The 16,327-nt window shown below is 37.0% G+C and overlaps 1 long non-coding RNA gene across 1 annotated transcript in view; it reads left to right on the top strand.

Moving 5' to 3' along the window:
* Positions 1–15,591, top strand: part of LOC123383428 — a 230,535-nt gene extending 214,944 nt beyond the window's left edge. The window contains exon 5 of the long non-coding RNA XR_006593145.1: positions 15,319–15,591. This is a non-coding gene — a long non-coding RNA (uncharacterized LOC123383428). The remainder of the gene's footprint in view (positions 1–15,318) is intronic.
* The last annotated feature ends 736 nt before the right edge of the window (positions 15,592–16,327 follow it).

The raw sequence follows: 16,327 nt of genomic DNA, 5'->3' as shown, positions 1-16,327 counted from the left end.
TAGGGATGGTGTTTTCTGTGCTGCTACCTTCAAACCTGGAACTCCAGAGTCTGAGAGTTCAGAATTTGAACCTGCCCTTCCAGGTGATTAGGAATGTACCTTGCGAAGGCAGGAGCATAGAACATGTTTTACTTAACAGTTTCTTGGCATTATTTATAACTCTTAAGTACACAGATATATGGTGCATGGATCTTTATTTGTTGTCTTGCTATGGGCCCAAAAGTATTATAAGTGGCCTGAGCAAGGGTGGCATTACCAGATAGGGAATTGGCACTTGCTTTGTTAGCATATGCCAATAACATACTGAGTATAATATCACAGTGTCAGAAGAGTATGTCAGGATGGTTAACAGAGCATTAATGGTTTTTCCTTAAATTTAAATAGCTTCCCAGCTATCCTCTTGATATAGTAAGTTATATCCTTAGGATATAATAAATTCAGATAGCACATTGGGAAGCCCTCATTCTAAGTCATGAACCAAATAGTTAAGGGTCCAAATGCTCTGTACTCCTGAAGTGAAAATTCAGGACAATTCAATCTAAAATTATCCATTCATTTGGGGTACCTGGGTGGCTCAGTCGCTTGAACATCTGACTCGATTTCAGCTCAGATCATGATCTTATGGTTTGTGAGCTCGAGCCCCGCATTGGGCTCTGTGCTGACAGTGAGGAGCCTGCTTGGGATCTGTCTTTCTGCCCCTCTTTTGTACTTTGTCTCTCTCTCTCTCTCTCTCTCTCTCTCTCTCTCTCTCTCTCTCTCTCAATAAATAAACAAACAAACAAACAAACTCAAAAAAAATTTAAAAAGAAAAAATTAGCCATTCATTCAACAAGCATGTATTAATCACATACTATGTAAATGAAAGGCATTTTAAAGGAAATGTTAGGGCTAAAAAAATAATTCAGGCATACTTCTTATTTTCTTGTCTAATAATAAAGATCAGATACACACGCTAATGACTATAATACAGAGCCACAAATAGTATGTACATGAGAGGTACAGACCTGATCCTGTGGGAGTTCCAAGGCAGGCAGCTTGTGGTGGGAATTATGTGCATAGCTTCAATTGTACCACTGACAGTAGAATCCTTAAAGCCTGATACTGCCTGCTACTTTTGCTTACAACAGTCTTCCTATATTCCTTTTTCTAGCTAACTCCCAGTTTTTGATACTACAGTCTCCACAAGGTACATTTCCCAGCACTGTGATAATGTAACCATTGAGAAGATAATATACAAAACTAACACTAACCACGCAGAAACCAATATAGACTGGACATCTTCAAACAAATACTGATGTGACTGGTGAGAGTAAAACCCAATTTAGGACTGTGCTAAGACGGTCCTACTTATAAACCCACGTACCTTGCTGTGCTGGGTTTCTAGAAACCTACTGGAACAAAGGCTCTGGTATTTCCTCAAAGAAAGCAAACTTCTGCACCCAATTAGCAGATCTTGACTTTGAGAGAAGAATTTCAGATAGGAAAAGCAGTAAGTCAGGAATTCTTCCCTTTTGGAGCATGTGAGTAGATCTGTCACAACTTTCTACTCACAAAGGCAAGGATAAAGTAAAATCATTGAGTTCATTTGCTTCTAGTTCTTTCCCCTAATTCCAGCTACAAGCAAGTTTTCCAATCATTGTCAATTTTGTCAGCAAATTTTGTGACATGAGTGCCCAGAATGAGTCCAGTGACTACATTCTTACAGACTCTTGAGAACCTTTTGAAGAAATAACACTATAGGAGTCCTCACAGAGACTTGCAGTCTGTTTGATATCCAGGGCAGTGACCTAGAGAGGGAAGATCAGAATCTTTCTATATCCTATTACAGATTGGCCTAATTAATGTGTGTGATTATTAAACTTACTATACTTTAAGACACGGAAAGGAATAAGCAATAAAATTAGAAAAAAATCCATAGCTTCAATTAGATTTCCAATATAACCTCCCGTATCTTAAATGCTAGTTTCATTAATACATCTTTTGCACATGGAAGGTGACTGAATTCATTGGGATAAACTAATTTTGATGTCCTGAAAGAAACAATCTCAAAACCTCAATAGCTAAAAACAGGAATAGTTCATTTGTACCATGGGTTATGCTGAGGAATAACAGATGCTCCAATCTGGAATCAAATAAAAAGAGACACTGAACTTTAGGAGGGGTTGGGTGTGAAGGAGATTCCCATAGGGATGGACATAAGAACATGGGCTTGGAAGAGAGGAGCAGTTCTGCCACCATCACCCCAGAGCCTCTCCCGTGCCTGTCACAGACTCCCCTTCTTCAGTGCTTGAGTTGAACATTCCAGAAGGTCTGAAGGTTATGACCTAAGCAATTCCTGACATCACTGTATTCTGGTTTAGCTTTGTATCAGATTTTCTTTTTCTACTAATGGTTTCACCATAAGGAAAGAAAGGTCTCTGATTCAAATTACAGCAGGGGCCTATTATATTAAATAAAAATAGATTCATTAAAGAGCATTTAAAATTAAAAGTAAAAGTAAAATTATAGTGGTGTGCTAAGAGGCCAGGCATAGATAGTTTACATATTTACATATTTATTTAGGGACCTTCGTCCCATTTTATGGATTTTATAACTATATTAAATTTTAGAAAAGACTTACTAAATATTTTTGTGCCCATAAGATTGTCTGGGAAATAGATGCTTTTAAGTAGTAAATCTGTGTAACTTGAAAGCACTTCTAATAGAAGTCAAAATGAGTGGGAATATAATTAATGTAAAAGGTTATTAATAGCTAACACAATGTTTTAGAGAACTCTGGTGGCCTAATATTACCCAAGCCCATCTGGTGACTTCTACTGGAATTGCATCACACATTGGAGGGATAAACTGAATGTAGATGAGACCTCGGACAATACAGAATGTCCCAGGAGAAGGCAGGATTTGTCGTGGGTTTGAAATCCTTGTATCTGAACCCCATACCATTATCATTGTGGGTTCAGTGCTTTGATAGAAATGCAAGGTTTTCTGAAAGTAAGAAATGCTTTTGGGGCACCTGGGTGGCTCAGTTGGTTAAGTGTCAGACTTTGGTTCCATGGTTCATGGATTTGGGCCCTGCATTGGGCTCTGTGCTGACAGCTCAGAGCCTGGAGCCTAGTTCAGATTCTGTGTCTCCCTCTGTCTCTGCCTCTACCCCGCTTGTGTTCTCTGTCTCTCTGTCCCTCTAAATAAATTTTTTTAAAAATTAAAAAAAATGTTTTTGGTAAATTTCCCCCAGTTTTATTAGTAAAAGATACTTTATCTTTCTGGGCCGTATGTTCCAAGGGATCTAAGAAACTCTGCAGCCATGATTCTATGAAGTCACACATATTTTATTGTTCCTCTGTATATTCCTGATCACATTGATTTCTCATGATTAAAGTTGTAACATTCATTTAGCTATGAGTAAAACAAGTTAATGTGTGTGTGTGTGTGTGCGCGTGCGCGCGTGCATGTGGCAGATCAATACAAAATATAGTACAGGGCTGGCTGGGTCCAGTTGTTAGGATCCTTTCTATTGTGCTCCAGTACAGTCTCCTTTCCTGGGCACTCCCATCCCAGGTAATTAGTCGCTCCCCACTCTTCACTGCCTAGCACTCTGTAGCATTTGCTATGACACTTGCCCACACCAGAATACACTGGCCATCTTATCAGGATCATAGCCTTCTTTGATACAAGGACTATGTCTACTTATCTGCTATCCCTAAGTAAGCTTGTCGCATAAAGAGAAGAATGGATACCTGACTGGTTTCAGGCTGTCTAGATTCTAGTCCTGCCTTCACTCTAGTTTCCACATTTATGAGAAGGCAAGGAAAAGCAACCTGTTTCCTTAGTAAGGAATACCCATCTCCAGCTGTCTTCCAACTCTAAAAATTGTGACTATTCCCATGTCTAGACTATATACTCTAGATTCTAGACTATAAAACTATAGTCTAGGTATTTTTAGTTAATAAGGTACTTTTAGTTAATAAAAAGTATTTGGACACCTCTGTTATTCTAGCATTTGTTTAAACATTCTAATGCTTTGAAATTCCACATTCCCAATCAAGACTGGCAGTAAAATTATTCAAAAAACAAATGGCCCAGTATTAAGACTCAGAGTCCATTTATATTACTCACAAAAACAAATTTACCTCTTCTCTTTAAAAAGAAAGAGTAACATAAAATTTTTTAAGTCCATAATCGCCATTTTACAAACAAGTTTTGAGGAGACACCAGAGGCTAGATACCAAGGTTCTGTGTTCAGTTAGGGGGATGCTTACATGAATAAGACACAGTTCTCGTCACAGTGATGATGAGAATTGATGATTAAAGCACTAATTCTTGCAGCCTAAATTTGCAGTATCCAGATTATTCATTAATTCATGAAAACAATTCATGAATGTGCCAAAAAATATACTAGGTGAACTGGGGGACTTATCATTTTTTCATCCATCCAGAGAGTATCATCTCTAAGGCTACAGTCTTTCTCTGTCTTGTTTGCAGCTATATCTCCTGTGCCCAAAGCAGCACCTGGCACAGAGTAACCATAGTAAATGTCTGTAGAAAGAAAGAATAAATTGTCTTCCTAAACAGTTCAGTTCACGCTGTATTAGAAACCTGTGCAGGCTCTCTGACAGCTTATAAGATGGACACATGTGGTCATTGTACCCTGGAGACCATATGCATGCGGTTTAAGAGCCCAGCCTCTAGAGTCAAACCTTGGGTTCAAATTCTAGCCCCACCAGTTCTCCAGCTGTGTGACCTTGGGGGAAGTTTCATAAGATCTGTGACCTTCAGTTTGTGGATTTGACATTTTTGAGTGCTAGCCATAAATCTCCCTCTCATAGAATTGTGTGCAGGTGAAATTACATAACGTGTGTTAAGTGCTTAGCATGATGCCTGGGCATGATAAACACCTATCCTTTGTTGTGATGTTATTCTCATCATTTAATAACATTCAACTCATCTGAATTAATTCACGTCTCTAAAACCATGTGAAGTTACCCTGGAAGATGAAAATTTCAAATGATGTGATATCTAGGACATAGCGCAGTGCCTAAGGCACAGTAAATTGTAATCCAACTCACTGTAACAACAAAGAACCTTGGGAGATTTGCTTTCCAGTATCGTAGCCCCGCAGCGCTTCCTGCTCCTGACATATCTTGCAATCTGACAGGCAGCAGCAACTCCTTTCCTAGGAAGTGTGGATGGAACCAAAGGTTCTGGAATGCATGAGGAGTTGAAAAGAAGGGTGATATAGGTATTCAGGGCCCCCTGCCTGGAGAGTAAGAGAGAACAAGCAAGAGCTCTACATGACCCCATGGGACAGCACTGCAGGTGTTTTCACATCATCACCACTCCTGGGAGTCCTTCTTCTTCCCCAACCCTATGCTGTCCAGGAAAGCCAAGAGGAGAATATGTACCTGTGCACCAGGAAAAGACTGTTTCCTCATTGCTGTCCCGAAGAAGAGATTAAATTAAGTCTTTCTAGTAGAGCTGTGTCCTCAGTTTGTCTTTTTAGGAAATAATAAGTTCTGAATAAGTTTTAAAGTTAAAACTTGATGTATATTTATAGTAACTTTATTATAGTTGATAGGAACACAGTTTTGCAGTATCAGTAAATACTTATGAAAGGTAAACCCACAGCGGAATGAAGAGATAGAAATATCAGGATGTCCTGCGATGCCATGTTGCGGATGCAGCTTCAGGAGACAGGACGTACGGCCTGCTGACAGAATGCTGTCCTTACACAGCTGAAGGACTGCCGCCGGGACGTGAAGTTCCTCCTGCCCCCATCATTGATTCCGTTTAGGGGAAATCCAGCGGGCTTCACTGTGAGCCCAACATTAGGGGGATAAAGTTCAGACACTTACTGAAAGGACCAAATAACTGCTCTGTTTTCTTCACGTTCACCTAAGTCAGAGATGGATTTTGTGCCAACATTAGAAATCAATTCTGATGATATGTGGAGATTAAAATTCCCTGCACATATTTTTAAGAGTGGAAGTGGTAAGGCCAGTGTCATATTCCAATTCGTGTTGCAGAGTTGCTGTTCTGCCTACTTAATGCCCCATTCGTAATTGTAAAACTTCCTGAATTTCCATACTAAGTGAATGGCATGTAAGGTTTTAATAGATGCAGAAAGGCATATTTCTACAATTCTGGGTGAAAGGCTGGGAACATGTCCTCCATCTTGTTTTCTCCCAAGCTTGCAACTCACTTCTCCCAAATCCCTCACCTCACTGTGCTTGCCAAAGCCACACCTGGCTGCCGAGAGCTTGGTTTACTGTAGCAGACTAGGGCACGGTTCACACGAAATATTAAAAGGGGCTAAGCTTGCTTTGCTGCTATTCAGTCTTTCCCTTCTGAATCTCTGTGCACATTTGTCATGTGCACAAATGTGCACCAGGACAGTGAACCCTATGTTGTGCTGTTCCTCCAAATTGTGCATCCCTCCCGTCCCACATTTACCCCCATCCAATGCAGTTTTTTCTAAGTAGAAGCTTCATAATCTCTCTTCCTCTTCCCAAAATAAGACTTCTCCTGTTTTGTGTCTTTTTCTCATTGCCTGGTATCCTAGGATTTTTATATACAATGTTTTGAAGAAGCATCAGTGATTAATCACGCCAGAGGTATATTTGCCATATAAAAAAAGGGTTCTAGCACTACAGTGATTTGCCCCAAATAAGGAGCTGTGAAATCCCAAGTACTAGAGCTCTGTTTTTCAAATATCAAGATTCTAGGACATAGTCTGTAAAGATATGACTTGTAGGTATATCTCTAGAAGTTTCAAGCTGCCTGTGTGACATCAGACTTCACTGAGGCCCAAGTGGCAGGAGGAGTGGAGGAGTGGGCAGTATGGGACATAGATGGAACATAGTTGTTTATGATTCATACTTACACCCACAAATGATGGCAAAGCTTTTTAATAGAATATTTTATCCTGTGACAAAAAACTGTGATTGAAGGACAGTGAGTTCTCTATTTTTAGAAGGCTAGTTTCAAGGCAGAAATGTGTTTCTCTCCTCCATCTTTCCCTGAATTCCAAAGGACAAACAGAACTATACCAGATAAAAGTATTCAGCAGGATTAGAAAACAAATAAAGGACAAAATATTTTCAAGGGTTAATTCTTCTGAATAATTAATCTATAAATTGGGTATAATTCCACTAACAATCCCAACAAGTTATTTTTGTGGAACAACAAAATTGACTCAAAAATTATTATGGAAAGTAGAGGACTCCAAAAAAGAAACAAGATAATTGTAAAGAAGGAGACATTACCTTACTACATATCAAATATTAACCAAAACAGGTGTTACTGGCAAAGAGAAACATATAAGTCCATGAAACACAATAAGATGTTCAGAAAGAGTCCCAAGCATGTCTGAAAACTTGATATGTACTGGAAAATACAAGGGCGAAGAATGGACTATTCAATCAGTCACACAAGGACACCTGACTTTCCATAAATGCCAGATAGATGAATAAACTAAATGTGAAAAAAATCAAAACTATTATGAAAATGTGCAATCACTTCATGACTTCAGGATTGGAAAAGGATTTATTAAACATAAAATAATTGCAACTCATAAAGATAAATGTAACTATACTAACAGAAGCTTCCAGAAGCATCGAAAAAGCAAAGGCCATAAAAGGCAACTTTTGTAAATTCAGTCATATCAAAATGCACATTTATGTGACCAAAAGCCTACAACATTAAAGACATGTGACAGATGGGAAGAGACTTGTGCAAAACACAAAGCACAAAATAAAATCCAGATTATATAAATAGTACATATAAATCTACAACAAAAAAGAAAAGTCATCAAAGGACATCAACAGGAGAGGAAAATTAATCCTACCCCCTCAAATGACTTAATCTCTCAAATAAGCAAGGAAACAAAAACAAAGAGATATCATTTCACACTAATTAGAAGGGGCCTCCTCTAAAATGTTTTTGATGATTTAAGAGAAAAAAATGTCATAAACTCTTGGTGGTCACTGTTGAAATGAATGAAGTAGACCTACAAATTTGGGGTAGAGATGTTATTAATTTTATTGTTAAGCAAAGAAAATAATTTGTATGCTACCAAGTAGGGTATAATAACATAATTTTAATAAAAATTTTATATATTTATATGCTTAACGTAACAGAAAAATTATACTAGGAAATAGAGTAAATTATGAATATTGACTATCTTTGATACATGAGTGACAAAAAAACTGGGAGAGAGATAATTTGTAATACATACAGGTTTATTATTAGATCATAAACCCATTCATTATAATGGAAAATTTAAAAAGTAAATTTGATGGCAAAAAATATAAAGGAAATATGCTAAAATTAGTATCAGATAAAGTTATATTTATGTAAAAAATCAAATGGTATTATTTTTATTGATAAAATAACTCAGTATACTAAAGATTTTTTTCACAGTGGTGTTAATTTTAGTAAAAAAAAAACAATATAGTTTAGTGCTAGAGATGGCCAGCTGTGTGTTACAGATTTCATCTGTCTTATATTGTAAAGGGGTTTTCACTATAAGAAAGAGTGATGAACGCTATTTCTAGGACTGATCCATAAAAATCTCCCAAAGGAGATCTCTCATGCTCTTTTCCCAACCTCTAGTTGAATGCAGCAAATCGAAAGACCCTGAAGGAGAGCAGAGACACAAATCACCAAGTAAAAAGACTTTCATGAACTAGAAACGAGAGAAACAAATAAAGTTTTATTGAGTTAAATCATTGAAATTTGAAGGTTCCCTTTTCATAACCAATTTATAAGCTACTTGGGTAAATAAATTATGTCATATTCATACAAGAGAATACTAAGTAGCCATTTCAAAAGATGGTGATGTAGAAAGAATCCCATATTATTACATATAAAATTTGCATATTAAACAGAATGCATATATATTATTCCATTTTTAAACAGAATTCTATATTGGTCTATATCCACATCTACGTATGTACACTACATGTATTTATATCCATATATCCATGCCTAACTATTTGTATATAAACACATAGACAAAAGCTTAGAGCAGAATAAATCCTAAAATGTTAACTGTGATCATTTCTGGATGCTAAGATCATGAGTGATCTCACACACACACACATATATATAACCTTTAAAGTAAAAAAGCAAAGGCGTTTTAAAATAACTTCCATTGCTATGCCGCTTTGCCTGCACATCTGCCCAGAAGGCAACCTCAGCTCAGCCCACCGAAAAAGAACATGGTGATATATACATACATGGACATCTTTTGAGGGGATGACATAGGAAATCTGACTTTGTTCCAGCACTGATGGAGAGGGTATTACATGCCAGATGGCAGAACATTATTGAAACTCTTTCAGTATCCCCCAGGCTAGTCCAAACCACATGCTCTGCTCGAGTGAAGCATGTGTGGACTCCTAACCACTCACCTCCATAATCTGACTCAAGGAGGTAATTAAAAAAAAAAAAAAAAAGAGGACTGTGAACTTCTTATTTGATAGAACAGAGGTTCACCATCTTGGCAGCGAACCTAATTAACTGGGTGAGAGATACATACATATTTGGCCCTAATAAAATGCAGATTAACATTTAACAAGATGCACAAGAGAGTTGTAGTAGGAAGTCAGGATTCATTACAGTCAACAGAGCACAGAGATCTTAGAGGGAGAGTTATGATCTATTCACATGGTAGATAGGAAAAAAAGAACAAGACAGATTTTAAAACTAAGAGTCTTTCAGTAGTAGCCCATACTCAGCAGCCTTTATTTGGCATTTTATAGACGTTTGCAATAACAAGGAACATGTCTGCACATCCATTTTGAAAACCAGCACTACAGTGGGTCCAGTGCACTGAAAAAAAAAAAAAACAACTATTTTTGATCATTACCTTACTGTCAAAATTAGAATCCATGTTAAAGTACTTTGAAAACTTTAAAGGATAGCACAAATTATAGAAAAAAATTATGTATATACTGAATATAGCGTATATAGTGAATACATATGCATATATTCACTAACCTAAAATAGATTCATATTAAAATTGCAAAAACATTGATGTTGTTTTTAGTTACTTTAAACATCATAGTATTACTGTTATAATTATTACTCTCATTATTGTCACTAGCATATTCTCCCTTCAGAGGGCAAAGAATCCCATAATTTTCTAAGAATATTTAAAATTTTTGAAGAAGTACAAATACTAAAAATCTATTTAGCTTCCATTTATAAATATCCACAATTCACCCTTGAACATCTATCCAGTTCAGATATGACAGTTTTAGCTTAGATGAAATAATAGTTTCTCGGTAGTAGAAGGAGACATAAATTTCAGTTACTAAATATTTAGTAGCTGATGACTTTATATGTAAAATAGTGATAATATCAATCTCAAAGTAATTGTTAGGATCAGAATTAATACATGTAAATTTCCTAAGCAGATGCCTAGTAATCATGGTGCCCAACACATATAGCACATGATGATATGTGTCAGACCTTTTCTAAGTGCTTTTCATATGTTAACTGATGATCATAACTACTCTATGAGATAGGTACCACATTTTACCCTCTTTTACAGATAAAGGAATTGAGGTACATTAAGGCTGAGTACCGTGGCATGGGAATGGCACCCCTGGGACTAGGACAGTGAAAGTCCTACAGACTGTGCTCTTGTAATGTCTTTTTGGTACCATATAGCAACTGGAGTAACAATATATATACTTTATTTATTTCATTTTCCTTATTTGTAAGGTAGACAGATGAAAGATCGCCTCTTAAACTACATTAATTATTACCACATATTCTGATAGGTACATTCATTCACTAAGCAAAAACAAACTGATCACAGACTGAAATAATTTGGCAGTGTGCGGAAAATGGCAGTGGTGATGAAAACATAGTATTTACCCACTATTAGCATTAGTTTAAAAGAGAAGTTAAATAATTTCAATATTCTTTCTATGAGTGACACATTGAGCTACTGTTCAGCAAATAACTTTTCTCTTTCACTTGGTGTGGTATATACTGCTCTGCCACACTGACTTTGGGCTTCATGGTGTGACTTATTTTACCCAATGTAATGTTAGCAGATGTGCCCTCGCTGTCCAACACGAGAAGGATGTACCCTGGGTAGCCATTGGTCCAAGGAGGATATTGGGAAACAATTTTTGATAGATGTGCATTTATCTTCTGAGCAAAAGGCACTAACAGCTTTGTTCTCAACTACCTTTGCTTGCGTGTTTGTAGAGCAAACAGCTCTGGAAGTTAGAGACTGTATCTCCCTCTCCTTTTCGGGTGATGTTTGGACAGGTTTGCTAGGCCCCTCCTTTTAAAATACTGGGTTAAAATACTCAGAGCTCCTCAACAGTGATGTGTACCCAATAGATACATAGCATCCAGCTGTGCTTGCCTCCACATTACCCCATTTAGGGGGCAAGGGAAACCAAGGAAAACATGAATCTCATGCTGTCTGCTGTGCTATGAACAATTTGCTAAACATTAGCAAGCAATGTGCTAAAAACATTAACATAATAAGAGCATTAATAATAATAAAGTCCTGTCACTGACCAGAGAGTCTCAAGTCTTCTGGCAGCATCTGTGGAACTGTAGCAAGTAGCTTATTAGCTTATAAGTAGGATAAAATCTCAGACCCTTCATAGTTATTGACAGAGGTTACAAGTCAAGGGAAAATAGACCTTATTCTAACCCACTGCTTGCAGTTAAGCTCAGCCTACCTGCAGCTTGAAGCAGAACCTAGCAAGTCTGGTTGACATTATTTAAACCACAGCTGATATAAAAATAAGTTTGTAGGATCAATACATTTAACATTTTAAGCCACTGAGTGGAGTGATTTGGTATGCAGAATAGAATAAATGGAGCATTAGCTGACTGATATCAATATACTATGCTATGTGCTATGGCAAGTTTAAGGATAGGGTACAGTAATGGGAGAAAATTACAGGAACACCTACAATGGAATTGTATACTCTGTAAAGTGCCATAGGTATTAAAACAGCTCCACGATTTTCTATCATTTACCCATCAGCCAGAAAAACAAATTCTGTATACTTCTTGCTCACAAGGATTTATAAATTATTATTTTTTTTGCATTTTATAAACATGTAATAAAAGCATCTACATGCTAAGTTGAGGTAAACATACTGAGATATACTCAGTTGAGAATTTCCAATCTATTTCTCAAGCTGAATCTATAAATCATAAAATATGGAGTTAATTATGGAAAAATATCTGACACTAGGTTTAATATAGTTAGGCTTGGAAAGAAAGTGTAATTAAACTTTATAAAACTACAAATGGTGTAGGAAGGTCTCTAGAGAAGAGTGTCTACTTCATCAAGCAAGATGTTTTCTCCATGATATTTTGTCAAAATAGGCATGGGTACCATTGAAAAGAGTTGTTGGCCCTATTTTGCTGAAGTACCCATAATCATGAGACAGAAATATGTTACATTTAAATATTTCAAGCATAATGTTCAAAGAATTAGACAGGGAAAATGACCTGCTTAGGGTTGCTTATATGGAATAGCTATTGTTTGATGCAAATACTTTTGGTTAATTGGGCAATTTTGTTACCTCCAGTGAGTTTGTCAATTGATGATAAGAATGCTATGTGAATATCATCCAGGCAGAATAAGAAATGGAAGCAATTATTCTTCTTAACTAGATCTTTTATGTGAAACTTCCTTTTAATACTAGTGCATCGTATGCAATTCTTTGTAAGCCCTTTTCTCTTAGGATTTCTGAACTCAATTTTACATCTGGCATGGCTACATATACACATTATGAAAGTAGGACTGCTTTAATCTGCTTGTCCCTATCAACTAAAGACTGTAGCTAGCACTTGTCATTTCAAGAAGTCAGAAAATAAAACAACTCAACTGTCCATCAATTGATGAATGGATAAAGAAATTGTGGTATGTGTATATCTATATATAGATATAGATATAGATATAGATAGATCTGTCTATACACACACACACACACACACACACACACACACACACACAATGGAATACCACTCAGCCATTAAAGAGAATGAAATCTTGCCATTTGGGACAACATGGACGGACCTCAAGGGCATTATGCTCAGTGAAATAAGTCAGAGAAAGACAAATACCAGATGATCTGCCTAATGTGTGGAATCTAAAACGAACAAAACTAAGCTTGTTGATACAAAGAACAGAATGGTGGTTGCTAGAGATTAGTGGTGGTTGATGGGAGAAACAGGTCAACTGTTTTTTGGTTTTGTTCAAGTAAACGGAATTAAATTGTTTTAAGAAATAGCAACTTTGGGGGCACCTGGGTGGGTCATTTGGTTGGGCGACGGACTTCGGCTCAGGTCATGATTTCACGGTTTGTGAGTTCGAGCCCCACGTTGCCCTCTGTGCTGACAGCTCAGAGCCTGGAGCCTGCTTCGGATTCTGTGTCTCCCTCTCTCTCTGCTCCTCCCCCACTCATGCTCTGTCTCTCTCTGTCTCAGAAATAAATAAACATTAAAAAATTAAAACATATAGCAACTCTGGCAGCTTGTGCCTCATCCTCCTAGTTATGGTTGAAGTCTCTTCTATGTCTTATAGAATAATGAACACTCCATATTTAATACATATCTCTTGATTTGTATCAGCAACAGCCCTAATCTCTTGCATGTGTAAAGTGAGTTCGTTTCACATAGCTCAGTCATTGCCATCATAGCACAAAAAAGCTAAATATATTATTTTTTGTCCTCAGGTATCTTGTGAATTAGAGGGTTAGGCCTTGGGAAAATTAATTTTTTCTGAAAGAAAATATCTCTGGGACATTTCTCAAAACAAAATGCTAAAGTACATGAGTACAATAAAAAAGTTCTAGTAATACATATTCTTTCCTACAAATACACACAAAAAAAGAAGTTAGAATATAGTAGCCCATTCTGCTCATGGATGACATTCTGCTCATCGGTGACTCTGTAAATATGGTATCAATCAAGGATAGTGTCTAGGCAATGATGCTGCCTAACCAGGAGAAACTTAAAGGCCAGAGTAATAATGTAGCCATCAAGAAGTGTTCACTGAACACCTGCAGAGCCCAATATTGTAGGAGATTATTAAAAGAAAAGGATATTGGCACTCTCTAGTTGTAGGTCAGCCTCCTTTTTATAGTTAAGGGAGTGGAGCACAGAACCCACAAGTGACTTGCTCTAAATTACAGAATTTGGAAGTGGCCTTGGGAATTCAGGTTCTTTCCTCCTGCTGATAGGCCTTTTACATTAATTTTTTCAACCAACTTGGCATCTGTTCTGCATCATCATACTAAGTCTGAAGGATATGACAGGATATGACCCTTACTCTTGAGAAACTCATGGTGTGATGGGATGGACAGATACTTAAACATTTAAATAAAGCACAGAGAATGACTCACCACCACAAGTAAACATCACAATTCCCCCAGTGGTGCACCCCTAATGGGACACATGACATTATGATAGAGAAATTAACATTAGAATATTAAAGTGGGAAAGTTGAGGACAACTTTTTAATGTTTATTTTTGAGAGAGAGTGTGTGTGAACAGGGGAGGGGCAGAGAGAGAGGGAGACACAGAATCCGAAGCTGTCAGCACAGAGCCTGACGCAGGGCTTGAACCCACGAGTGGTGAGATCATGACCTGAGCCAAGTTGGACATTCAGCTGACTGAGCCACCCAGGTGCCCTAAGGACAACTTTGTGAGGTAGATGTCAGTCTTGAAGGTTTTGTCATTTTCAGTCCATGCAGAGAAAAGAAAAACTCTTTTTTTTTAAGTTTATTTATTTTGAAATAAAGTGAGTGAGCACGAGCTGGGGAGGCGCAGAGAGAGACACGAAGGAGAAAGAATCCCAAGCAGGCTTCCGCACTGTCAGCAAGGAGACTGACGCAGGGCTTGAACTCACAAACTGCGAGATCATGACCTGAGCTGACATCAAGAGTAGGTCGCTTAACCAACTGAACCCGCCCCCAGGCACCCCAGAAAAAAATCTATTAACAGGCAACTGCAGTAGGCAATTTTCAGAATGCTTACCTATCAGGGGAAACAGAGATTTCTGAGGTTCTATATTTTAAGGCTCCATGTGGTAACAAATGGGAATATATAGCAAGACCTGCATTAGTCCAGTTTTTAATATTGTGCACTTTAACATTCTAAATTTAAGCGTATGCAAGAGATTTTGAATTTTTGTCAATTATATTTTTTCCTGATATAAAGAGTTAATCAAGTTGAATAACATAGCATGGGGTTTTTTTTTTGTTTTTGTTTTTGTTCTTTTGTTGTTTTTTTTTTTGTTGTTTTTTTTTTTTTGTTTTTTTTTTTTAGGTATGGGACCCAGAAGAGGACCACAGAAGATGAAAATGCCAGGGCAATGATGGTAGATGAGACAGGCCAAGAGAGAAATGAGACACTTCTGACTAGTATTTTACTAATTACCTGTTTAGATGGAATATAGATCATGATAAGAAACACAGTGTAGGGGAACCTGGGTGACTCAGTTGGTTAAGCATCCTACTTTGGCTCACTCAGGTCATGATCTTGCAGTTACTGAGTTCAAGGCCCACATCAGGGTCTCTGCTGTCAGTGCAGAGCCCACTTTGGATCCTCTGTCCACCACCACCCCCAAAATAAATAAGCATTAAAAATTTTTTTTAAAGAAACACAGTGTAGACATTTATTATATGAATTTATGCTTAATTGTATTACATATTAATATATATATTTATAATAAGTAATTATTGACATAGGTGGTTTCATAGAATGAAATTATTCTCATTGAAGTAATCTAGAGAGAGAAAAATACAGAGATACATAAATATGAATATACAGACATTGATAGACACATATGGATAGAGAGATACAGATACATATATGGTTAGAGGCACAGAGATAGCTCTTTCCCACAAATCATTGAGGTTCTCAAACTCCCCAAATGAACTATGTATGGAAAAGCAATGTCAATATTTAAGAATAAACATAAACCCCAGGGTTTTTGAATTGTAAGTAGTTTTGAAATAAATGAATTTAAGTAATATTAGCTAAATAATAAACAGGTATAAATAAAAAATTTTACCCACTGGTGGAATTAAGTGCCATAACTAAATTTCTCTTAGACTTGCACAGATGTGCAGTATACGTAAACACTATACTTGTACTCACTTATTCTTTTGACAGAACCGTATATTTCAGGAACATGAAAAAATCTAGACAAGAGAGCTTATTTAATATATATTGTTGATTCATTAACAGTGAATTCATAGCCAACAACACTTTATAACTCATCCTGGAGCAAAGCTTATCTAGTGCATGTATTTTCTCTATAAGACACATCATG

The sequence above is a fragment of the Felis catus genome, chromosome X (assembly GCF_018350175.1).
Source record: "Felis catus isolate Fca126 chromosome X, F.catus_Fca126_mat1.0, whole genome shotgun sequence".
In the NCBI taxonomy this organism is placed as follows: domain Eukaryota; kingdom Metazoa; phylum Chordata; class Mammalia; order Carnivora; family Felidae; genus Felis; species Felis catus.
The sequence above is the reverse complement of the archived record's forward strand: the minus strand, read 5'-3'. Positions and strand labels throughout refer to the sequence as shown.